At 47.9% G+C, this 27,758-nt stretch overlaps 1 long non-coding RNA gene across 1 annotated transcript in view; it reads left to right on the top strand.

The window, feature by feature from the left end:
* Window positions 1-66: 66 nt before the first annotated feature.
* Window positions 67-27,758, top strand: part of LOC141244072 (uncharacterized) — a 321,876-nt gene continuing 294,184 nt past the window's right edge. Inside the window, exon 1 of the long non-coding RNA XR_012308060.1 lies at window positions 67-155. This is a non-coding gene — a long non-coding RNA (uncharacterized lncRNA). The remainder of the gene's footprint in view (window positions 156-27,758) is intronic.

Genomic DNA, 27,758 nt, shown 5'->3' with positions numbered 1-27,758 from the left:
CCTGGGGAAAAGTGGGAATGTGCTCTAAAAGAGATCAGTTATTGATAACTGTGTGTTATTTTCTGCAGAGATGATTCCTGGCTGGAAGAAGTGATGGCGGACTGTGCCAGATGAAGAAAAGCGAAGATGAAGAACTTCACCTAGAGACATCACTGGTGAGTCAGTGTATTACTGTACACTTACATTATATAGTATATACAGAGCTCCTGTGTATGTCACTGCTGACCAGTGTATTACCTATATACAGAGCTCCTGTGTATAATGTCACTCGTGATAACTGTATTACCTGTACACTATATACAGAGCTCCTGTGTATAATGTCACTCGTGATAACTGTATTACCTGTACACTATATACAGAGCTCCTGTGTATAATGTCACCGGTGATCACTGTATTACCTGTACACTGACACTATATACAGAGCTCCTGTGTATAATGTCACTGGTGATCACTGTATTACCTGTACACTGACACTATATACAGAGCTCATGTATAGTGACAGTGTTGTTAGTATTGTGGTTTTTATTCCTGATCAGTATTGTATTATTTGGTCACTATGTGGTGGTAATATGTGGTCTGGTCATGGTGTGGTGATATTTGTCCCTTTTGTATGTGGTATTATTGGTGTTGTTATAATGGATTATGTTGTGTATGGCGGTCAATTGTTCTCGCTGAGATTAACTAGGAAAAGATTTTTTTCCATGAGGCCACGGCTTCACTATCAGTATTTGGTCAGTATTTTTTCTCAGTAGTGAGAGGCAAAAGCAGGAGTGGGTGATAAATCCAGAATTGGTGACTTGTTTCTATTCTACCTTTTCTCTGATTGTTCCTCACCTGGTTTTGGCTCCCACTCCTGAGAATAATCCTGACTGAATACTGATAGTGTGGCTGTGGCCTTAGAGATGAAATACTTGGAGCAGAGCGTCAGAGATGCACTTACAGGGGTTCTCCGGGGAAAACAAGTAATCACCTCTCCACAGGATCAGTGATAACTTATTGGTTGGCGGGGGTCTGACTACTGGGACCTGCACCGATCGGCAGAATGTGGAGCTTTTCTCCCCATTAGACTGGAGCTCATGTGCGACTCGACCACTGATCCATTCATTCCCTCAGAGGCTGCGAGCGCTGCTCTTTTTTGGAAGCCCCCAAGAGAACGAATGAGGCTGTGGTCAGACGTCCCACCTGTCGCTGCATTTTAAAATGGGGATAAGTGTCCTGTCAGGGATAAAACTTCCCCATTCTTCCAATCAATAAGTGATCACCTATCCTGTGCAGCCCATGAATCTGTGATCACTTGTTTTAACCAAAGAAGCTCTTTCATGCAAACTCCAGAAATTGTCCGTCCCTGTTCTAGTCTGTGCACAGTAGATGTGAGGAGCCGCCAGTCACTGCTCCACTATAACAGGGAGAGCAGAGAAAAGAGAGCTGCATATTGCTGTAGGTGGCCCCTAGAGTCAATGTCCCCTGTGGGCCCCAGACACCCCAGTCCAACCCTGCTGACATCTGATTAAGGCCTAAGGCCCCGTTCACATGTCAGGTTTTAATCAGTGTTTTTTTCTCATTTTCATCTGATTTTGGTCAGTGTGTCAGTTTTTCTCCTCAGTGGGGCATATTTTTTTATATGTAAAGTAAAAAGCTAAAGGTTTCCTAGCCTCGCTTGCCCGGCCTATAGACCCTGGAGAACAAGCAGTACAGGCAACATGGTTGGTTCTGGCCATTTTTCTGACAGACTCATTGACTTCAATAGATGATCTTTATCTACAAATCGGATGGAAATCGGACCGGTCTCCGTTCTGATTTACAGATCAATCGTCCACAAAAAATAGAGCTGTAAACCTGTCCCCGGTCTATAACGGAGCATATTCTACCTGTTAGAGAAATAACCAGACGTGAAAAGAGCCATGTGCTATTCTTACAGGGAAGGGGCCACCATTTTATGTTTTGTATTAATAATTATGTAATCAATTATTTTTAATACAAAATTAAATGTTCCACTTTATTAGTTTTTTATTTATTTATGTTGACATTGGCCACTGGGGGCTGCCATTTTTATTTGGGGGGTGTGTAAGAAGCGCTCTTACACACCTCATTTACGGCAGCCCTGGCCATAAGAGACAGTAGTCTGTCACCGACCCTATCTCTAACATTAGAGGCCGCTCCTCCTGCCTCTAGCTGTGACCTGGGCACGCCCCCTTGGCTGTTCAGGTCGCAGCCGTGGGAGGAGATTGCAGCCATCTTTGTGGAGCCTGCAGTGTAAGCTGTACATTCCCCCTGTCGTCGCACGCACTGCTCAGTCAGAGCCTGCCATGACAGGAGCTGCCAGGGAGGAAATTCCTGGGAGTGGACGTCCCGAAGGAGTATCTGCGGCGGCACCGTGCGGTGATCTCAGCTTCTCTGCTGTTATCACTGCCGACATCCTCAGGCAACACAGACACAGCGCTGCGTGGGAACGTGGAAGGTGAGTAGAAGCGTTTATTGTTTTTTGTTTTTTTTTCCTTTGCAGTGAATATATGGGGGCATATACACACAAGGGTGGAGTTGGAGGCATATACCCACCAGGGTGGAGGGGGAGGCATATACCCACCAGGATGGATGGAAGAGGCATATACCCACCAGGATGTAGGGAGTGTGCATATACCCACCAATGAAGGGGGGCATTTACCCACCAGGATGGATGAAGGGGGCATATATCCACCAGGATGGATGGAGGGGGGGCATACACCCACAAGGATGGAGGGGGGGTGTATACCCACAAGGATGAAGGTGGGGCATATACCGACAAGGATGGAGGGGGGCATATACCCACCAGGATGGATGGACGGGGGCATATACCCACCAGGATGGATGGAGGGGGCATATACCCACCAGGATGGATGGAGGGTGGGCATATACCCACCAGGATGGATGGAGGGGGGGCATATACCCACCAGGATGGAGAGGTGGCATATACCCACCAGGATGGAGAGGTGGCATATACCCACCAGGATGGAGAGGTGGCATATACCCACCAGGATGGAGAGGTGGCATATACTCACCAGAATAGAGGGAGGGGGCATATACACCTACCCAGGATGGATGAAGGGGCATATACACCTTCCCAGGCTGGATGAATGGAGGGGCATATACACCTTCCCAGGCTGGATGAATGGAGGGGCATATACACCTTCCCAGGATGGATGGATGGAGGGGCATATACACCTACCCAGGATGGATGGATGGAGGGGCATATACACCTACCCAGGATGGATGGATGGAGGGGCATATACACCTACCCAGGATGGATGGATGGAGGGGCATATACACCTACCCAGGATGGATGGATGGAGGGGCATATACACCTAACCAGGATGGATGGATGGAGGGGCATATATGTGGCACCCCAGGGGTCTGGTTTCCACAGTAACAGCAATGTTATGTCTGAGAGCAGGTGGGAGGTCTCTTGGTCAGGGATCCTATGCATACCACACCTCCTGCCCAGTCCTGGGAGGGGAAGAACTTCCCCTATATAAACCTAGGGCTGAGGCAGGGTTAGTGAGTAGAGAAGAAGTAGAGAAGAGAAGCAGCATAGGAAGAAACAACAGGAGCTCTGTGGGAGCAGTGCTACAAGGAGTCAGGGGCTGGCAGCTGCAGAGCTCGCCCTGACTGAGAAGTTATCACCGGACCCGGAGTCCGAGGCTGTGGGGACTAACTCCTATCCAGCAGCAGAAACCGACCGGCAGGGGATTGCAGGTCCTCTGGCCCAGAAACCCGAAGGCACGGTCACACGCGTGGGACCAGCACCGCCGTCGTGGAGCGAAAGCTACTAGAAGGCCCCGAGTCACCGGCCATACGGGTGAGCACCACACGGTACACTCAGGGACGTGGGCTACTTATACCCGCCTCTAGCAAGGTAGCCAGAAGAGTATCGTTAGTTTGGGAGGCCTACAACTCCGCCTGGCCAGGGGAGATCCCATCTGCTCAAGGACTGACCAGGCCCCAATCGCTAGCCAGTACTCCGGGAGGGTCTATCTTTGTCACCAGTAAAGACCCTGAACTACACCGTACCGTCTCCGAGTGGTTCCTGCTACCCCCATCATCCACGTCGGCTGCCCTGAGGCCATATCCCTCCCGTTGGGGGTTATACTATCACGCTGCACAATCCTACCACCGGCCTCAGCGGTCTGCCCTGCAGCAGCAGCTCCTTAGCTGTACTCAACGGGTGGCGTAGTCGTTCAACATCTACCGCTGATACAGCGCCAGTTAGTCTGACTCCCTGGGCACGGACCGGATCACCGCCACGAGACTACAACCCTCAACAGATCCGGCTCCGGGTAACCTCCCGCGTGTGCAACGCTGCGCGACACAGGCCCAGGGGCGCGTCAGATGGATGGAGGGGCACATACACCTACCCAGGATGGATGGATGGAGGGGCATATACACCTACCCAGGATGGATGGATGGATGGAGGGGCATATACACCTACCCAGGATGGATAGATGGAGGGGCACATACACCTACCCAGGATGGATGGATGGAGGGGCATATTCTCCTACCTAGGATGGATGGAGGGGCATATTCTCCTACCAAGGATGAATGGAGGGGCATATACTCCTACCCAGGATGGATGGATTGATAAAGGGGCATCTACACCTAACCAGGATGGATAGAGGATGGAGCATATATACTTATCCAGGATGGATGGAGGGGCATATACACCTACCCAGGATGGATGGAGGGGCATATACACCTACCCAGGATGGATGGAGGGGCATATACAACTACCCAGGATGGATGGAGGGGCATATACACCTACCCAGGATGGATGGAGGGGCCGATACACCTACCCAGGATGGATTTATGGATGGAGGGGCATCTACACCTACCCAGGATGGATGGATGGAGAAGCATCTACACCTACCCAGGATGGATGGATGGGGAAGCATATACACCTACCCAGGATGGATGGATGGAGGGGCATATACACCTACCCAGGATGGATGGATGGAGGGGCATATACACCTACCCAGGATGGTTGGAGGGGAATATACACCTACCCAGGATGGTTGGAGGGGAATATACACCTACCCAGGATGGTTGGAGGGGAATATACACCTACCCTGGATGGAGGGGAATATACACCTACCCAGGATGGATGGATGGAGGGGAATATACACCTACCCAGGATGGATGGATGGAGGGGCATCTACACCTACCAGAATAGACTACCCAGGATGGATGGAGGGGCATCTATGCCTACCCAGAATGGATGGATGAAGGGGCATATACACCTACCCAGGATGGATGGATGGAGAAGCATATACACCTACCCAGGATGGATGGATGGAGGGGCATATACACCTACCCAGGATGGATGGATGGAGGGGAATATACACCTACCTAGGATGGGTGGAGGGGAATATACACCTACCTAGGATGGATGGGTGGAGGGGAATATACACCTACCCAGGATGGATGGATGGAGGGGCATCTACACCTACCCAGGGTGGATGGATGGAGGGGCATCTATACCTAACCAGGGTGGATGGATGGAGGGGCATTTTCACCTAACCAGGATGGATGGAGGGGCATATACACCTACCAGAATAGACTACCTAGGATGCATGGAGGGGCATCTACACCTACCTAGGATGGATGGAGGGGCATCTACACCTACCCAGGATGGATGGATGAAGGGGCATATACACCTACCCAGGATGGATGGATGGAGGGGCATATACACCTACCTAGGATGGATGGATGGAGGGGGATATACACCTACCTAGGATGGATGGATGGAGGGGGATATACACCTACCTAGGATGGATGGATGGAGGGGGATATACACCTACCCAGGATGGATGGATGGAGGGGGGATATACACCTATCCAGGATGGATGGATGGAGGGGCATATACACCTACCCAGGATGGATGGATGGAGGGGGATATACACCTACCCAGGATGGATGGATGGAGGGGGATATACACCTACCCTGGATGGATGGATGGAGGGGGATATACACCTACCCAGGATGGATGTATGGAAGGGGATATACACCTACCCAGGATGGATGGATGGAGGGGCATATACACCTGCCCAGGATGGATGGAGGGGCATATACACCTACCCTGGATGGATGGATGGAGGGGCATCTACACCTACCCAGGATGGGGACCATATTCCATATACCAGGATGGGGCATATAGAAGGATGAGGGGCATATACTGTAGGGCGTATATGGTGTCATTACGCTTTGGCTCTTTTGATACCTGTGATACGTCTGACCTCATAGTATGTCCCCCCCTTTTTACTCTTTTGAAGGAGGTTGTTTTACACTTGAAGCATATATGTGTTACAATCCGTAACTAAATCGTGTATATTTTTTAGTTTTCCTCTTTATTGGTTAACTCCGGAATGAAGCACCGCTTTGTATTCATTTATATGAGATATTTTCATGTGCTGAGTGTCGGCTTATTTGTTATCCCCCCTCTTTTTCTCAGATATGATTGTAATTTGATTTATCATGAGACAATGGATTTTCGTTTTTTATACAGTTCTTCCCATTTTTGTATTGTTTTAGATAAACCTTGATAAAGGCTGAGGCTGAAGTGTTGGTCATACATCTGTCTCGTGAACAATTTATTGTCTGAATAAATACCTTGATTTGCATCAATATCCATTGTGCCTAAAGGTTTATATATATATAAAATAAGTATTTTTCCATGTGAGTTTTCTTATAATGTTTTTAAATAGAAGACCGTATTGCGATATCATTGAGATACAAATGTTTCTGTTGCGATCCTCAGCTCTACCTGAGAACACCATCTGCGTGGGACTGGGCCGAGTGGGGGGCATCTGGCCAACATATAGCGGCGGGCACTCTGCAGCAACTCAGCACTGTTGACTTTGGAGGTCCTCTTCATTCCCTGGTGGTCAGCGGCTGCATGCATCCCCTAGAACTGGATATGCGAAGACTGTTTGCTGTGGAGCCCTCTAGTTTCGATCAGATAAATGTGGAGGACAGCTCAACATATCTGTCATCATAGACAATCTGTGCCGAATCCGCACCCTGTCTAGGTGGCAGCACACAGTGCTTTGTGTGTGTCCCATTGTGTTACTACTGATATAGCAGTATACTAGAGATGCACCAACTCCACATTTTTATTAATATTACTCCAGATATGGACGAAACCCTCCAAGATGCAGGCTTTATTATACTACAGAATTTTGGTGCATCCATAATATACGCTCAAGCACTTTAATAGAAACCTGTTCCACCATGTCCATCCTTCACTGCGTTACTGGTATTTATTTGGAAACACAGGGATATTCCAGGAAAACGTGTTTTATGCTTAATAAAAATAAACTGATCACATTTTCAGAGAATTTCCATTGGTATTTATCTCCTTTTTTGTAATTTATCTGTCTGGTTAATTCACACTTTTCATGTTTTTTTGTACAACCAGTTAATGGGGTGGTCTTAGTTTCTTAAAGGGAGTCTGTCACCCCCAATACTCAAATCATTTATGGATTTGTATAGGAATCTTGGCCCCTATAAAAAAAATATACTTTAGGTACAGATATTTTTATGCAAAAACAGCATTTACACCCCATGCTTAATTACCATCCTCTGCCCCTCCCCTTACGATGATTGACAGCACTGCCTATATTGAATCCTCAGCCCTGCACACACTGACACTGCAGGAGCTGAAAACTCAGTGTCCGAGCTTGCGGGCATCCTCTGATCCCCTTGTCCAGTCTACAGTTGTCTCGTTCAGTGGGCAGAAAAAAGCTTTTACTTAAAAATTGTAAGTCTCGATATGAGTTTGCCAAAAGACATGTGGGAGACTCCCAAAATATATGGAGGAATGTGCTGTGGTCAGATGAGACCAAAATTGAAGTTTTTGGCCACCAAGGTAAATGCTATGTCTGGCACCAAACCAACAGCTCATCACCCCAAGAACACCATCCCCACAGTGAAACATGGTGGTTGCAGTATCATGCTGTGGGTATGTTTTTCTGCAGCAGCCACCTCCATTATCTGAATGCAAGGAAGATTGTGAACTTGTGCTACTTGTGCAGTAACACTTTGTCATTTCTGCTCCATTCTGTCTTCAAGCACAGGGTTAACAATGCTCTGACTCCATATCCGGCTTCATGGCTTGATCATAGATGCTGGATCCTGATTCCCAAGAAAATCCCACCAACCCAAGATTGTGAAAGAAATGCACAAAACACTTTTAGTGAATGTTAAATAGACCAAATTTTATTACAAATCATATTATTTCATTCAGTGTCTGAAATTTAGAATCAGCCAATTGCTATGAAAAAGACACTGAAAATGGCAAACCTCCGACTCACGAAGAATCATCCGTCAGCACTCAGGAGAGGAAAACCCCCTGTGGAGGAAACCTCTAGGGAACCATGGCTGGAGGACTTGCCCATCCCTCGGGCTTAGAAGGATAGTGCCAACAAGTAACAGAAAATTGTACTAGAATTTGTACATTGTATCATATTTACAGTGAGACATAATATACATCCACTATAGATATGATAGCAGTGACATCACATAGTAAGACAAGTTACACATTACATCATCAGAAAACAGACAGTAATGGAGAAGGTCAAAGTAGGTGCCCTGTGCGAGCACCATATGGAGAAGTCTAATGCGACATCTCCAGGCCGTACACATAAAGGTGAAGGCAACTAGTACCGGACGTGAGGGAGATCTGGCTGCAACATCTGTCACCCCATTGATCGCTAGGGTTAGTTTGATCTGGCTGGCTAGGCGGTATGGCTGATCTGGCTGGCTAGGCGGTATGGCTGATCTGGCTGGCTAGGCGGTATGGCTGATCTGGCTGGCTAGGCGGTATGGCTCATCTGGCTGGCTAGGCGGTATCCCCTTCCTCCCTTACAGGTTGTGGAGTGATGAAGCTCCAGGTCTCCAGACACATCAAGTACGGCGCTTCATACGGCTGAATGACCTGTGCTTCCGGAATCATCTTCTATATCATAGATGTATGTGTTTATGACATCAGCACAGTTGCCGTAGTTACCACAGGTGTTTATTACTGGTGCTTCACTGGCTAGAAAGTCTCTCTCAGTGTTCCAAAGAATTAACCCTTGAATGACTGGCACTGTACATTTGTCCAGAATCCTGTAACATAATCTTGTCACTATGCAGGACCGTTATCAATATTATACTTTAAAATTCCCTTAAACAAAGTCTAATTAGTGAGCGCATCTACAGATTTGATGGATAACAAGCACAATAATCCCCTTAAGCCCTACTAAATGCATAAATGTCCAATATGAGTACAGAGCAGTCCATACAGAATGGATGATACAGAGGGCAATACAGTTAGATAAAGAAGTAGAAAGCCAAACCAAGTAAATGTCTCCTGAGATCTCGGCTACTGAGGTCTCAATTGCGCATCTGCTGCCTCAGGCGGCCATTTGTGTAACACAAGCGATCGGAAGATCACAGCTTCTAGTCTGCTAAGGAGACTATTGAAGCATGTAAAAAGTAAAAAAAAAATATTTAAAAGTTCAAATCACCCCCCTTTTACCCCATTCAAAATAAAACAATCAAAAACACACGTTTGGTATCGCCGCATTTAGAATCGCCCGATCTATCAATATATAAAAAGAATGACTTCCATCAGTAAACCGTATAACGAGAAAAAAAACAAAACTCCAGAATTAAGTTGTTTTGGTCGCTGCAACATTGCATTAAAATGTAATAACAGGCGATCATAACATCATATCTACACCAAAACGGTATCAATAAAAATGTCAGCTCAGTGCGCAAAAAATAACCCCTGACCCGGCTCTAGATCACCAAAAATGGAGACGCTACGGGTCTCGGAAAAATGATTATTTTTTTTTACAAGCTTTGAATTTTGATTTCACCACTTAAATAAAATAGAAGCTCCACATGTTTGGTAACTACGAACTCGTAATGACCTGGAGAATCATAATGGCCGGTCAGTGTTAGCATTTACTGAACATGGTAAAAAAAAACCTTTTGTGGAATTGCACTTTTTTTGCCATTTCACTGCACTTGGATATTTTTCCCATTTTCCAGTACACAATATGGTAAAATCAATGGTGGTGTTCAAAAGAATAACTCATCCCACAATAAAACAAGCCCTCACATGGCCATATTGACGGAAAACTAAAAAAGTTATGGCTCTGGGAAGAAGGGAGCAAAAAATGAAAACGGAAAAACCTGAGGTGATAAAGGGGTTAACTGGAATTTTCTGCCATGGACTCATTGGCAAATCTGAAATAGATATTTCTCGCTCCCTTATCAGTGTGGAAACATATATCTTTGGCGTCATTCAGACGTCTGTTTTTCATGTTTGTGTCCTCTCCATATTTGTTACGGATAGATCACATACACAATATAATCTGTGGAGTCGTCCACATGTCATTTTTTTTTTGAAAACCGCGTAGTGTCCGTTTTTTATCCTAGTGGTTGATGAAAATTCTCCAGTCAGATCTATGGGTCCATGACATCGCTGACAGCTGGCATTGCCATCCATGTGCTGTCTGTGATAACACTGTCACCAGAGGAGAAGCTTCTCAATTTATGGATTTATTTTGCATACAAGAAAAGCTGATGAAACGCTGAAGATAAAAACTGACCACTTTCAGACATTTTTTGCATATACGATAAGTCACTGACATCTGATTAAGGCCTAAGGCCCCGTTCACATGTCAGGTTTTAATCAGTGTTTTTTTTCTCATTTTCATCTGATTTTGGTCAGTGTGGCAGTTTCTCTCCTCAGTGGGGCATATTTTTTTATATGTAAAGTAAAAAGCTAAAGGTTTCCTAGCCTCGCTTGCCCGGCCTATAGACACTGGAAAACAAGCAGTACAGGCAACATGGTTGGTTCTGGCCATTTTTCTGACAGACTCATTGACTTCAATAGATGATCTTTATCTACAAATCGGATGGAAATCGGACCGGTCTCAGTTCTGATTTACAGATCAATCGTCCACAAAAAATAGAGCAGTAAACCTGTCCCCGGTCTATAACGGAGCATATTCTACCTGTTACAGAAATAACCAGACGTGAAAAGAGCCATGTGCTATTCTTACAGGGAAGGGGCCACCATTTTATGTTTTGTATTAATAATTATGTAATCAATTATTTTTAATACAAAATTAAATGTACCACTTTATTAGTTTTTTATTTATTTATTTTTACATTGGCCACTAGGGGCAGCCATTTTTATTTGGGGGGGGTGTAAGAAGCGCTCTTACACACCTCATTTACGGCAGCCCTGGCCATAAGAGACAGTAGTCTGTCACCGACCCTATCTCTAACATTAGAGGCCGCTCCTCCTGCCTCTAGCAGTGACCTGGGCACTCCCCCTTGGCTGTTCAGGTCGCAGCCGTGGGAGGAGATTGCAGCCATCTTTGTGGAGCCTGCAGTGTAAGCTGTACATTCCCCCTGTCGTCGCACACACTGCTCAGTCAGAGCGTGCCATGACAGGAGCTGCCGGGGAGGAAATGCCTGGGAGTGGGGGCCCCGAGTGAGTATCTGCGGCGGCGCCGTGCGGTGATCTCAGCTTCTCTGCTGTTATCACTGCCGACATCCTCAGGCAACACAGACACAGCGCTGCGTGGGAACGTGGAAGGTGAGTAGAAGCGTTTATTGTTTTTCGTTTTTTTTTCCTTTGCAGTGAATATATGGGGGCATATACACACAAGGGTGGAGTTGGAGGCATATACCCACCAGGGTGGAGGGGGAGGCATATACCCACCAGGATGGATGGAAGAGGCATATACCCACCAGGATGTAGGGAGTGTGCATATACCCACCAATGAAGGGGGGCATTTACCGACCAGGATGGATGAAGGGGGCATATATCCACCAGGATGGATGGAGGGGGGGCATACACCCACAAGGATGGAGGGGGGGTGTATACCGACAAGGATGAAGGTGGGGCATATACCGACAAGGATGGAGGGGGGCATATACCCACCAGGATGGATGGACGGGGGCATATACCCACCAGGATGGATGGAGGGGGCATATACCCACCAGGATGGATGGAGGGGGGGCATATACCCACCAGGATGGATGGAGGGGGGGCATATACCCACCAGGATGGAGAGGTGGCATATACCCACCAGGATGGAGAGGTGGCATATACCCACCAGGATGGAGAGGTGGCATATACTCACCAGAATAGAGGGAGGGGGCATATACACCTACCCAGGATGGATGAAGGGGCATATACACCTTCCCAGGCTGGATGAATGGAGGGGCATATACACCTTCCCAGGATGGATGGATGGAGGGGCATATACACCTACCAAGGATGGATGGATGGAGGGGCATATACACCTACCCAGGATGGATGGATGGAGGGGCATATACACCTACCCAGGATGGATGGATGGAGGGGCATATACACCTTCCCAGGCTGGATGAATGGAGGGGCATATACACCTTCCCAGGATGGATGGATGGAGGGGCATATACACCTACCCAGGATGGATGGATGGAGGGGCATATACACCTACCCAGGATGGATGGATGGAGGGGCATATACACCTACCCAGGATGGATGGATGGAGGGGCATATACACCTAACCAGGATGGATGGATGGAGGGGCATATACACCTACCCAGGATGGATGGATGGAGGGGCATATACACCTACCCAGGATGGATGGATGGAGGGGCATATACACCTACCCACGATGGATGGATGGAGGGGCATATACACTTACTCAGGATGGATGGATGGATGGAGGGGCATACACACCTTCCCAGGATGGATGGATGGAGGGGCACATACACCTACCCAGGATCGATGGATGGAGGAGCATATACACCTACCCAGGATGGATAGATGGAGGGGCACATACACCTACCCAGGATGGATGGATGGAGGGGCATATTCTCCTACCTAGGATGGATGGAGGGGCATATTCTCCTACCAAGGATGGATGGAGGGGCATATACTCCTACCCAGGATGGATGGATTGATAAAGGGGCATCTACACCTAACCAGGATGGATAGATGATGGAGCATATATACTTATCCAGGATGGATGGAGGGGCATATACACCTACCCAGGATGGATGGAGGGACATATACACCTACCCAGGATGGATGGAGGGGCATATACACCTACCCAGGATAGATGGAGGGGCCGATACACCTACCCAGGATGGAGTTATGGATGGAGGGGCATGTACACCTACCCAGGATGGATGGATGGAGAATCATCTACACCTACCCAGGATGGATGGATGGGGAAGCATATACACCTACCCAGGATGGATGGATGGAGGGGCATATACACCTACCCAGGATGGATGGATGGAGGGGCATATACACCTACCCAGGATGGTTGGAGGGGAATATACACCTACCCAGGATGGATGGATGGAGGGGAATATACACCTACCCAGGATGGATGGATGGAGGGGAATATACACCTACCCTGGATGGATGGATGGAGGGGCATCTACACCTACCGAGGGTGGATGGATGGAGGGGCATCTATACCTAACCAGGATGGATGGAGGGGCATATACACCTACCAGAATAGACTACCCAGGATGGATGGAGGGGCATCTACGCCTACCCAGAATGGATGGATGAAGGGGCATATACACCTACCCAGGATGGATGGATGGAGAAGCATATACAACTACCCAGGATGGATGGATGGAGGGGCATATACACCTACCCAGGATGGATGGATGGAGGGGAATATACACCTACCTAGGATGGGTGGAGGGGAATATACACCTACCTAGGATGGATGGGTGGAGGGGAATATACACCTACCCAGGATGGATGGATGGAGGGGCATCTACACCTACCCAGGGTGGATGGATGGAGGGGCATCTATACCTAACCAGGGTGGATGGATGGAGGGGCATTTTCACCTAACCAGGATGGATGGAGGGGCATATACACCTACCAGAATAGACTACCTAGGATGGATGGATGGATGGAGGGGCATCTACACCTACCCAGGATGGATGGATGAAAGGGCATATACACCTACCCAGGATGGATGGATGGAGGGGCATATACACCTACCTAGGATGGATGGATGGAGGGGGATATACACCTACCTAGGATGGATGGATGGAGGGGGATATACACCTACCTAGGATGGATGGATGGAGGGGGATATACACCTACCCAGGATGGATGGATGGAGGGGCATATACACCTACCCAGGATCGATGGATGGAGGGGCATATACACCTACCCAGGATGGATAGATGGAGGGGCACATACACCTACCCAGGATGGATGGATGGAGGGGCATATTCTCCTACCTAGGATGGATGGAGGGGCATATTCTCCTACCAAGGATGGATGGAGGGGCATATACTCCTACCCAGGATGGATGGATTGATAAAGGGGCATCTACACCTAACCAGGATGGATAGATGATGGAGCATATATACTTATCCAGGATGGATGGAGGGGCATATACACCTACCCAGGATGGATGGAGGGGCATATACACCTACCCAGGATGGATGGAGGGACATATACACCTACCCAGGATGGATGGAGGGGCATATACACCTACCCAGGATAGATGGAGGGGCCGATACACCTACCCAGGATGGAGTTATGGATGGAGGGGCATCTACACCTACCCAGGATGGATGGATGGAGAAGCATCTACACCTACCCAGGATGGATGGATGGGGAAGCATATACACCTACCCAGGATGGATGGATGGAGGGGCATATACACCTACCCAGGATGGATGGATGGAGGGGCATATACACCTACCCAGGATGGTTGGAGGGGAATATACACCTACCCAGGATGGATGGATGGAGGGGAATATACACCTACCCAGGATGGATGGATGGAGGGGAATATACACCTACCCAGGATGGATGGATGGAGGGGCATCTACACCTACCGAGGGTGGATGGATGGAGGGGCATCTATACCTAACCAGGATGGATGGAGGGGCATATACACCTACCAGAATAGACTACCCAGGATGGATGGAGGGGCATCTACGCCTACCCAGAATGGATGGATGAAGGGGCATATACACCTACCCAGGATGGATGGATGGAGAAGCATATACACCTACCCAGGATGGATGGATGGAGGGGCATATACACCTACCCAGGATGGATGGATGGAGGGGAATATACACCTACCTAGGATGGGTGGAGGGGAATATACACCTACCTAGGATGGATGGGTGGAGGGGAATATACACCTACCCAGGATGGATGGATGGAGGGGCATCTACACCTACCCAGGGTGGATGGATGGAGGGGCATCTATACCTAACCAGGGTGGATGGATGGAGGGGCATTTTCACCTAACCAGGATGGATGGAGGGGCATATACACCTACCAGAATAGACTACCTAGGATGGATGGAGGGGCATCTACACCTACCCAGGATGGATGGATGAAGGGGCATATACACCTACCCAGGATGGATGGATGGAGGGGCATATACACCTACCTAGGATGGATGGATGGAGGGGGATATACACCTACCTAGGATGGATGGATGGAGGTGGATATACACCTACCTAGGATGGATGGATGGAGGGGGATATACACCTACCCAGGATGGATGGATGGAGGGGGATATACACCTACCTAGGATGGATGGATGGAGGGGCATATACACCTACCCAGGATGGATGGATGGAGGGGGATATACACCTACCCAGGATGGATGGATGGAGGGGGATATACACCTACCCAGGATGGATGGATGGAGGGGGATATACACCTACCCTGGATGGATGGATGGAGGGGGATATACACCTACCCAGGATGGATGTATGGAAGGGGATATACACCTACCCAGGATGGATGGATGGAGGGGCATATACACCTGCCCAGGATGGATGGAGGGGCATATACACCTACCCTGGATGGATGGATGGATGGATGGAGGGGCATCTACACCTACCCAGGATGGGGACCATATTCCATATACCAGGATGGGGCATATAGAAGGATGAGGGGCATATACTGTAGGGCGTATATGGTGTCATTACGCTTTGGCTCTTTTGATACCTGTGATACGTCTGACCTCATAGTATGTCCCCCCCTTTTTACTCTTTTGAAGGAGGCTGTTTTACACTTGAAGCATATATGTGTTACAATCCATAACTAAATCGTGTATATTTTTTAGTTTTCCTCTTTATTGGTTAACTCCGGAATGAAGCACCGCTTTGTATTCATTTATATGAGATATTTTCATGTGCTGAGTGTCGGCTTATTTGTTATCCCCGCTCTTTTTCTCAGATATGATTGTAATTTGATTTATCATGAGACGATGGATTTTCGTTTTTTATACAGTTCTTCCCATTTTTTGTATTGTTTTAGATAAACCTTGATAAAGGCTGAGGCCGAAGTGTTGGTCATACATCTGTCTCATGAACAATTTATTGTCTGAATAAATTCCTTGATTTGCATCAATATCCATTGTGCCTAAAGGTTTATATATATATAAAATAAGTATTTTTGCTTGTGAGTTTTCTTATAATGTTTTTAAATAGAAGACCGGATTGCGATATCATTGAGATACAAATGTTTCTGTTGCGATCCACAGCTCTACCTGAGAACACAATCTGCGTGGGACTGGGCCGAGTGGGGGGCATCTGGCCAACATATAGCGGCGGGCACTCTGCAGCAACTCAGCACTGTTGACTTTGGAGGTCCTCTTCATTCCCTGGTGGTCAGCGGCTGCATGCATCCCCTAGAACTAGATATGCTAAGATTGTTTGCTGTGGAGCCCTTTAGTTTCTATCAGATAAATGTGGAGGACTGCTCAACATATCTGTCATCATAGACAATCTGTGCCGAATCCGCACCCCTCACTGCTGAGCAGCTACCCTGTCTAGGTGGCAGCACACAGTGCTTTGTGTGTGTCCCATTGTGTTACTAGTGATATAGCAGTATACTAGGGATGCACCAACTCCACATTTTTATTAATATTACTCCAGATATGGACGAAACCCTCCAAGATGCAGGCTTTATTATACTACAGAATTTTGGTGCATCCATAATATATGCTCAAGCACTTTAATAGAAACCTGTTCCACCATGTCCATCCTTCACTGCGCTACTGGTATTTATTTGGAAACACAGGGATATTCCAGGAAAACGTGTTTTATGCTTAATAAAAATAAACTGATCACATTTTAAGAGAATTTCCATTGGTATTTATCTCCTTTTTTGTAATTTATCTGTCTGGTTAATTCACACTTTTCATGTTTTTTGTACAACCAGTTAATGGGGTGGTCTCAGTTTCTTAAAGGGAGTCTGTCACCCCAATACTCAAATCATTTATGGATTTGTATAGGAATCTTGGCCCCTATAAAAAAAATATACTTTAGGTACAGATATTTTTATGCAAAAACAGCATTTACACCCCACGCTTAATTACCATCCTCTGCCCCTCCCCTTACGATGATTGACAGCACTGCCTATATTGAATCCTCAGCCCTGCACACACTGACACTGCAGGAGCTGAAAACTCAGTGTCCGAGCTTGCGGGCATCCTCTGATCCCCTTGTCCAGTCTACAGTTGTCTCGTTCAGTGGGCAGAAAAAAGCTTTTACTTAAAAATTGTAAGTCTCGATTTGAGTTTGCCAAAAGACATGTGGGAGACTCCCAAAATATATGGAGGAATGTGCTGTGGTCAGATGAGACCAAAATTGAAGTTTTTGGCCACCAAGGTAAATGCTATGTCTGGCACCAAACCAACAGCTCATCACCCCAAGAACACCATCCCCACAGTGAAACATGGTGGTTGCAGTATTATGCTGTGGGTATGTTTTTCTGCAGCAGCCACCTCCATTATCTGAATGCAAGGAAGATTGTGAACTTGTGCTACTTGTGCAGTAACACTTTGTCATTTCTGCTCCATTCTGTCTTCCAGCACAGGGTTAACAATGCTCTGACTCCATATCCGGCTTCATGGCTTGATCATAGATGCTGGATCCTGATTCCCAAGAAAATCCCACCAACCCAAGATTGTGAAAGAAATGCACAAAACACTTTTAGTGAATGTTAAATAGACCAAATTTTATTACAAATCATATTATTTCATTCAGTGTCTGAAATTTAGAATCAGCCAATTGCTATGAAAAAGACACTGAAAATGGCAAACCTCCGACTCACGAGGAATCATCCGTCAGCACTCAGGAGAGGAAAACCCCCTGTGGAGGAAACCTCTAGGGAACCATGGCTGGAGGACTTGCCCATCCCTCGGGCTTAGAAGGATAGTGCCAACAAGTAACAGCAAATTGTGCTAGAATTTGTACATTGTATCATATTTACAGTGAGACATAATATACATCCACTATAGATATGATAGCAGTGACATCACATAGTCACACAAGTTACACATTACATCATCAGAAAACAGACAGTAATGGAGAAGGTCAAAGTAGGTGCCCTGTGCGAGCACCATATGGAGAAGTCTAATGCGACATCTCCAGGCCGTACACATAAAGGTGAAGGCAACTAGTACCGGACGTGAGGGAGATCTGGCTGCAACATCTGTCACCCCATTGATCGCTAGGGTTAGTTTGATCTGGCTGGCTAGGCGATATGGCTGATCTGGCTGGCTAGGCGGTATGGCTGATCTGGCTGGCTAGGCGGTATGGCTGATCTGGCTGGCTAGGCCGTATCCCCTTCCTCCCTTACAGGTTGTGGAGTGATGAAGCTCCAGGTCTCCAGACACATCAAGTACGGCGCTTCATACGGCTGAATGACCTGTGGTTCCGGAATCATCTTTTATATCATAGATGTATGTGTTTATGACATCAGCACAGTTGCCGTAGTTACCACAGGTGTTTATTACTGGTGCTTCACTGGCTAGAAAGTCTCTCTCAGTGTTCCAAAGAATTAACCTTTGAATGACTGGCATTGTACATTTGTCCAGAATCCTGTAACATAATCTTGTCACTGTGCAGGACCGTTATCAATATTATACTTTAAAATTCCCTTAAACAAAGTCTAATTAGTGAGCGCATCTACAGATTTGATGGGTAACAAGCACAATAATCCCCTTAAGCCCTACTAAATGCATAAATGTCCAATATGAGTACAGAGCAGTCCATACAGAATGGATGATATAGAGGTCAATACAGTTAGATAAAGAAGTAGAAAGCCAAACCAAGTAAATGTCTCCTGAGATCTCGGCTACTGAGGTCTCAATTGCGCATCTGCTGCCTCAGGCGGCCATTTGTGTAACACAAGCGATCGGAAGATCACAGCTTCTAGTCTGCTAAGGAGACTATTGAAGCATGTAAAAAGGAAAAAAAAATATTTAAAAGTTCAAATCACCCCCCTTTTACCCCATTCAAAATAAAACAATCAAAAATACACGTTTGGTATCGCCGCATTTAGAATCGCCCGATCTATCAATATATAAAAAGAATGACTTCCATCAGTAAACTGTATAACGAGAAAAAAAACAAAACTCCAGAATTAAGTTGTTTTGGTCACCGCAACATTGCATTAAAATGTAATAACAGGCGATCATAACATCATATCTACACCAAAACGGTATCAATAAAAATGTCAGCTCAGTGCGCAAAAAATAACCCCTGACCCGGCTCTAGATCACGAAAAATGGAGACGCTACGGGTCTCGGAAAAATTTTTTTTTTTTTTTACAAGCTTTGAATTTTGATTTCACCACTTAAATAAAATAGAAGCTCCACATGTTTGGTAACTATGAACTCGTAATGACCTGGAGAATCATAATGGCCGGTCAGTGTTAGCATTTACTGAACATGGTCAAAAAAAACCTTTTGTGGAATTGCACTTTTTTTGACATTTCACTGCACTTGGATATTTTTCCCATTTTCCAGTGCACAATATGGTAAAATCAATGTTGGTGTTCAAAAGAATAACTCATCCCACAATAAAACAAGCCCTCACATGGCCATATTGACGGAAAAATAAAAAAGTTATGGCTCTGGGAAGAAGGGGAGCAAAAAATGAAAAAGCGCAAAAACGGAAAAACCTGAGGTGATAAAGGGGTTAACTGGAATTTTCTGCCATGGACTCATTGGCAAATCTGAAATAGATATTTCTCGCTCCCTTATCAGTGTGGAAACATATATCTTTGGCCTCATTCAGACGTCTGTTTTTCATGTTTGTGTCCTCTCCATATTTGTTACGGATAGATCACATACACAATATAATCTGTGGAGTCGTCCACATGTCATTTTTTTTGTTGAAAACCGCGTAGTGTCCGTTTTTTATCCTAGTGGTTGATGAAAATTCTCCAGTCAGATCTATGGGTCCATGACATCGCTGACAGCTGGCATTGCCATCCATGTGCTGTCTGTGATAACACTGTGACCAGAGGAGAAGCTTCTCAATTTATGGATTTATTTTGCATACAAGAAAAGCTGATGAAACGCTGAAGATAAAAACTGACCACTTTCAGACATTTTTTGCATATACGATAAGTCACTGACATCTGATTAAGGCCTAAGGCCCCGTTCACATGTCAGGTTTTAATCAGTGTTTTTTTCTCATTTTCATCTGATTTTGGTCAGTGTGGCAGTTTTTCTCCTCAGTGGGGCATATTTTTTATATGTAAAGTAAAAAGCTAAAGGTTTCCTAGCCTCGCTTGCCCGGCCTATAGACCCTGGAGAACAAGCAGTACAGGCAACATGGTTGGTTCTGGCCATTTTTCTGACAGACTCATTGACTTCAATAGATGATCTTTATCTACAAATCGGATGAAAATCAGACCGATCTCAGTTCTGATTTACAGATCAATCGTCCACAATAAATAGAGCTGTAAACCTGTCCCCGGTCTATAACGGAGCATATTCTACCTGTTAGAGAAATAACCAGACGTGAAAAGAGCCGTGTGCTATTCTTACAGGGAAGGGGCCACCATTTTATGTTTTGTATTAATAATTATGTAATCAATTATTTTTAATACAAAATTAAATGTCCCACTTTATTAGTTTTTTATTTATTTATTTTTACATTGGCCACTGGGGGCTGCCATTTTTATTTGGGGGGGGTGTAAGAAGCGCTCTTACACACCTCATTTACGGCAGCCCTGGCCATAAGAGACAGTAGTCTGTCACCGACCCTATCTCTAAGATTAGAGGCCGCTCCTCCAGCCTCTAACTGTGACCTGGGCACGCCCCCTTGGCTGTTCAGGTCGCAGCCGTGGGAGGAGATTGCAGCCATCTTTGTGGAGCCTGCAGTGTAAGCTGTACATTCCCCCTGTTGTCGCACGCACTGCTCAGTCAGAGCATGCCATGACAGGAGCTGCCGGGGAGGAAATGCCTGGGAGTGGACGTCCCGAGTGAGTATCTGCGGCGGCGCCGTGCGGTGATCTCAGCTTCTCTGCTGTTATCACCGCTGACATCTTCAGGCAACACAGACACAGCGCTGCGCGGGAACGTGGAAGGTGAGTAGAAGCGTTTATTGTTTTGTTTTTTTTTTCCTTTGCATTGAATATATGGGGGAATAAACCCACCAGCATGGAGGAGGAGGCATAAACCCACCAGGATGGAAGAGGGGGCATATACCCACCAGGATGGAGGAAGGGCATATACCCACCAGGATGGATGGGGGGGGCATATACCCACTAGTATGGAGGGGGGGCATATACCCACCAGGATGGATGGAGGGGGGGCATATACCCACCATGATGGATGTAGGGGGGGCATATACAAGCCAGGATGGAGGGGGGCATATACCCACCAGTATGGAGTGGGGGATATACCCACCAGGATGGATGGATGGAGGGGGGCATATACTGACCGGGATGGATGGAAGGGCATATACACCTAACCAGGATAGATGGAGGTACATATACACCTACTCAGGATGGATGGATGGAGGGGCATATACACTTGCCCAGGATGGATGGATGGAGGGGCATATACACCTACCCAGAATGGATGGATGGAGAGGCATATACACCTAACCAGGATGGATTGAGGGGCATATACACATACCCAGGATGGATGGATAGAGGGGCATTAACACCTACGCAGGATGGATGGATGCAGGGGCATTTACACCTACCCAGGAAGGATGGATGGAGGGGCATTTACACCTACCAAGGATGGATGAAGGGATGGAGGGGCATTTACACCTACACAGGATGGATGGATGGAGGGGCATATACACCTACCCAGGAAAGATGGAGGGGCAGATAATCCTACCCAGGATGGATGGAGGGGCATATACACCTATCCAGGATGGATGGAGGGGCATATACACCTACCCAGAATGGATGTATGGAGAGGCATATACACCTACCCAGGATAGATGGAAGGAGCAGGGGCATGTACACCTACCCAGGATGGATGGAGGGGCATATACACCTACCCAGGATGGATGGATGGAGGGGCATATACACCTATCCAGGATGGATGGATGGAGGGGCATTTACACCTACCCAGGATGGATGGATGGAGGGGCATTTACACCTACCCAGGATAGATGGATGGATGGAGGGGCATGTACACCTACCCAGGATGGATAGATGGATGGAGGGGCATTTACACCTACTCAGGATGGATGGATGGAGGGGCATTTACACCTACCCAGGAGGGATGGATGGATGGAGGGGCATTTACACCTACCCAGGAGGGATGGATGGATGGAGGGGCATTTACTCCTACCCAGGAGGGATGGATGGATGGAGGAGCATTTACACCTACCCAGGATGGATGGATGGATGGAGGGGCATTTACACCTACCCTGGATGGATGGATGGATGGATGGAGGGGCATATACACCTACCCAGGATGGATGGAGGGGCATTCACACCTACCCTGGATGGATGGACGGGCATTTACACCTACCCAGGATGGATGGATGGAGGGGCATTTACACCTACACAAGATGGATGGGTGGAGGGGCATTTACACCTACCATGGATGGATGGATGGATTTAGAGGCATGTACACCTACCCAGGATGGATGGATGGAGGGGCATTTACACCTACCCAGGATGGATGGATGGAGGGGCATTTACACCTACCCAGGATGGATGGAGGGACATTTACACCTACCCAGGATGGATGGATGGAGGGGCATTTACACCTACCCAGGATGGATGGATGGAGGGGCATTTACACCTACCCAGGATGGATGGAGGGGCATTTACACCTACCCAGGAGGGATGGATGGATGGAGGGGCATTTACTCCTACCCAGGATGGATGGATGGATGGATAGAGGGGCATTTACTCCTACCCAGGATGGATGGATGGATGAAGGGGCATATGCATTTATCCAGGATGGATGGAGGGGCATATACACCTACCCAGGATGGATGGAGGGGCATCTACACCTGTCCAGGATGGATGGATGGAGGGGCATCTACGCCTACTCAGAATGGATGGATCGATGGAGGGACATATACGCCTACTCAGAATGGATGGATCGATGGAGGGGCATATACATCTACCCAGGATGGATGGATGGGGTGACATATAAACCTACCCAGCATGGATGGATGGAGGGGCATTTACACCTACCCAAGATTGATGGATGGATGAAGGGGCTTATACACCTACCCAGGATGAATGGATGGAGGCACATCTACACCTAACCAGGATGGATGAATGGAGGGGCATCTACACCTAACCAGGATGGATGGAGGGGCATATACACCTATCCAGGATGGATGGATGGAGGGGCATTTACACCTGCCCAGGATGGATGGATGGAGGGGCATTTACACCTACCCAGGATGGATGGATGGATGGAGGGGCATTTACACCTACCATGTATGGATGGAGGGGCATGTACACCTACCCAGGATAGATGGATGGATGGAGGGGCATGTACACCTACCCAGGATGGATGGATGGATGGAGGGGCATTTACACCTACCCAGGATGGATGGATGGAGGGGCATTTACACCTACCCAGGAGGGATGGATGGATGGAGGGGCATTTACACCTACCCAGGAGGGATGGATGGATGGAGGGGCATTTACTCCTACCCAGGAGGGATGGATGGATGGAGGAGCATTTACACCTACCCAGGATGGATGGATGGATGGAGGGGCATTTACACCTACCCAGGATGGATGGATGGATGGATGGAGGGGCATATACACCTACCCAGGATGGATGGAGGGGCATTCACACCTACCCTGGATGGATGGATGGACGGGCATTTACACCTACCCAGGATGGATGGATGGAGGGGCATTTACACCTACCCAAGATGGATGGGTAGAGGGGCATTTACACCTACCATGGATGGATAGATGGATTTAGAGGCATGTACACCTACCCAGGATGGATGGATGGATGGATGGAGGGGCATTTACACCTACCCAGGATGGATGGATGGAGGGGCATTTACACCTACCCAGGATGGATGGATGGATGGAGGGACATTTACACCTACCCAGGATGGATGGATGGAGGGGCATTTACACCTACCCAGGATGGATGGATGGATGGATGGAGGGGCATTTACACCTACCCAGGATGGATGGAGGGGCATTTACACCTACCCAGGAGGGATGGATGGATGGAGGGGCATTTACTCCTACCCAGGATGGATGGATGGATGGATAGAGGGGCATTTACTTCTACCCAGGATGGATGGATGGATAAAGGGGCATATGCATTTATCCAGGATGGATGGATGGAGGGGCATATACACCTACCCACAATGGATGGAGGGGCATCTACACCTGCCCAGGATGGATGGATGGAGGGGCATCTACGCCTACTCAGAATGGATGGATCGATGGAGGGACATATACGCCTACTCAGAATGGATGGATCGATGGAGGGGCATATACATCTACCCAGGATGGATGGATGGGGTGACATATAACCCTACCCAGCATGGATGGATGGAGGGGCATTTACACCTACCCAGGATTGATGGATGGATGAAGGGGCTTATACACCTACCCAGGATGAATGGATGGAGGCGCATCTACACCTAACCAGGATGGATGAATGGAGGGGCATCTACACCTAACCAGGATGGATGGAGGGGCATATACACCTACCAGAATAGACTACCCAGGATGGATGGATGGATGGAGGGGCATCTACGCCTACCCAGAATGGATGAAGGGGCATATACACCTACCCAGGATGGATGGATGGCTGTAGGGGCATATACAGCTACCCAGGATGGATGGATGGAGGGGCCGATACACCTACCTAGGATGGATGGAGGGGCATATACACCTATCTAGGATGGATGGAGGGGCATATACACCTACCCAGGATGGATGGATGGAGGGGCATTTACACCTACCCAGGAGGGATGGATGGATGGAGGGGCATTTACACCTACCCAGGAGAGATGGATGGATGGATGGATGGGCATTTACTCCTACCCAGGAGGGATGGATGGATGGAGGAGCATTTACACCTACCCAGGATGGATGGATGGATGGAGGGGCATTTACACCTACCCTGGATGGATGGATGGATGGAGGGGCATATACACCTACCCAGGATGGATGGATGGATGGAGGGGCATTCACACCTACCCTGGATGGATGGATGGAGGGGCATTTACACCTACCCAGGATGGATGGATGAAGGGGCATTTACACCTACCCAGGATGGATGGGTGGAGGGGCATTTACACCTACCATGGATGGATGGATGGATTTAGAGGCATGTACACCTACCCAGGATGGATGGATGGATGGAGGGGCATTTACACCTACCCAGGATGGATGGATGGATGAAGGGGCATATGCATTTACCCAGGATGGATGGATGGAGGGGCATATACACCTACCCAGGATGGATGGAGGGGCATCTACACCTGCCCAGGATGGATGGATGGAGGGGTATCTACGCCTACTCAGAATGGATGGATCGATGGAGGGGCATATACGCCTACTCAGAATGGATGGATCGATGGAGGGGCATATACATCTACCCAGGATGGATGGATGGGGTGACATATAAACCTACCCAGCATGGATGGATGGAGGGGCATTTACACCTACCCAGGATTGATGGATGTATGAAGGGGCATATACACCTACTCAGGATGAATGGATGGAGGGGCATCTACACCTAACCAGGATGGATGGATGGAGGGGCATCTACGCCTAACCAGGATGGATGGAGGGGCATATACACCTACCAGAATAGACTACCCATGATGGATGGATGGATGGATGGAGGGGCATCTACACCTAACCAGGATGGATGAATGGAGGGGCATATACACCTATCCAGGATGGATGGAGGGGCATATACACCTACCCAGAATAGATGTATGGAGAGGCATATACACTTACCCAGGATAGATGGATGGAGGAGGGGCATGTACACCTACCCAGGATGGATGGAGGAGTATATAAACCTACCCAGGATGGATGGATGGAGGGGCATATACACCTACCCAGGATGGATGGATGGAGGGGCATTTACACCTACCCAGGATGGATGGATGGAGGGGCATTTACACCTACCCAGGATGGATGGATGGAGGGGCATTTACACCTACCCAGGATGGATGGATGGATGGAGGGGCATTTACACCTACCATGGATGGATGTATGGATGGAGGGGCATGTACACCTACCCAGGATAGATGGATGGATGGAGGGGCATGTACACCTACCCAGGATGGATGAATGGATGGAGGGGCATTTACACCTACCCAGGATGGATGGATGGAGGGGCATTTACACCTACCCAGGAGGGATGGATGGATGGAGGGGCATTTACACCTACCCAGGAGGGATGGATGGATGGAGGGGCATTTACTCCTACCCAGGAGGGATGGATGGATGGAGGAGCATTTACACCTACCCAGGATGGATGGATGGATGGAGGGGCATTTACACCTACCCTGGATGGATGGATGGATGGATGGAGGGGCATATACACCTACCCAGGATGGATGAATGGATGGAGGGGCATTCACACCTACCCAGGATGGATGGATTGACGGGCATTTACACCTACCCAGGATGGATGGAGGGGCATTTACACCTACCCAAGATGGATGGGTGGAGGTGCATTTACACCTACCATGGATGGATGGATGGATTTAGAGGCATGTACACCTACCCAGGATGGATGGATAGATGGAGGGGCATTTACACCTACCCAGGATGGATGGATGGAGGGGCATTTACACCTACCCAGGATGGATGGATGGATGGAGGGACATTTACACCTACCCAGGATGGATGGATGGAGGGGCATTTACACCTACCCAGGATGGATGGAGGGGCATTTACACCTACCCAGGAGGGATTAATGGATGGAGGGGCATTTACTCCTACCCAGGATGGATGGATGGATGGATAGAGGGGCATTTACTCCTACCCAGGATGGATGGATGGATGGAGGGGCATATGTATTTACCCAGGATGGATGGATGGAGGGGCATCTACACCTACCCACAATGGATGGAGGGGCATCTACACCTGCCCAGGATGGATGGATGGAGGGGCATCTACGCCTACTCAGAATGGATGGATCGATGGAGGGGCATATACGCCTACTCAGAATGGATGGATCAATGGAGGGGCATATACATCTACCCAGGATGGATGGATGGGGTGACATATAAACCTACCCAGCATGGATGGATGGAGGGGCATTTACACCTACCCAGGATTGATGGATGGATGAAGGGGCATATACACCTACCCAGGATGAATGGATGGAGGCGCATCTACACCTAACCAGGATGGATGAATGGAGGGGCATCTACACCTAACCAGGTTGGATGGAGGGGCATATACACCTACCAGAATAGACTACCCAGGATGG

Source organism: Phyllobates terribilis, unplaced genomic scaffold (genome assembly GCF_046119375.1).
Source record: "Phyllobates terribilis strain yellow unplaced genomic scaffold, ASM4611937v1 Scaffold_1295__1_contigs__length_333007, whole genome shotgun sequence".
Lineage (NCBI taxonomy): Eukaryota > Metazoa > Chordata > Amphibia > Anura > Dendrobatidae > Phyllobates > Phyllobates terribilis.
The sequence above is the reverse complement of the archived record's forward strand: the minus strand, read 5'-3'. Positions and strand labels throughout refer to the sequence as shown.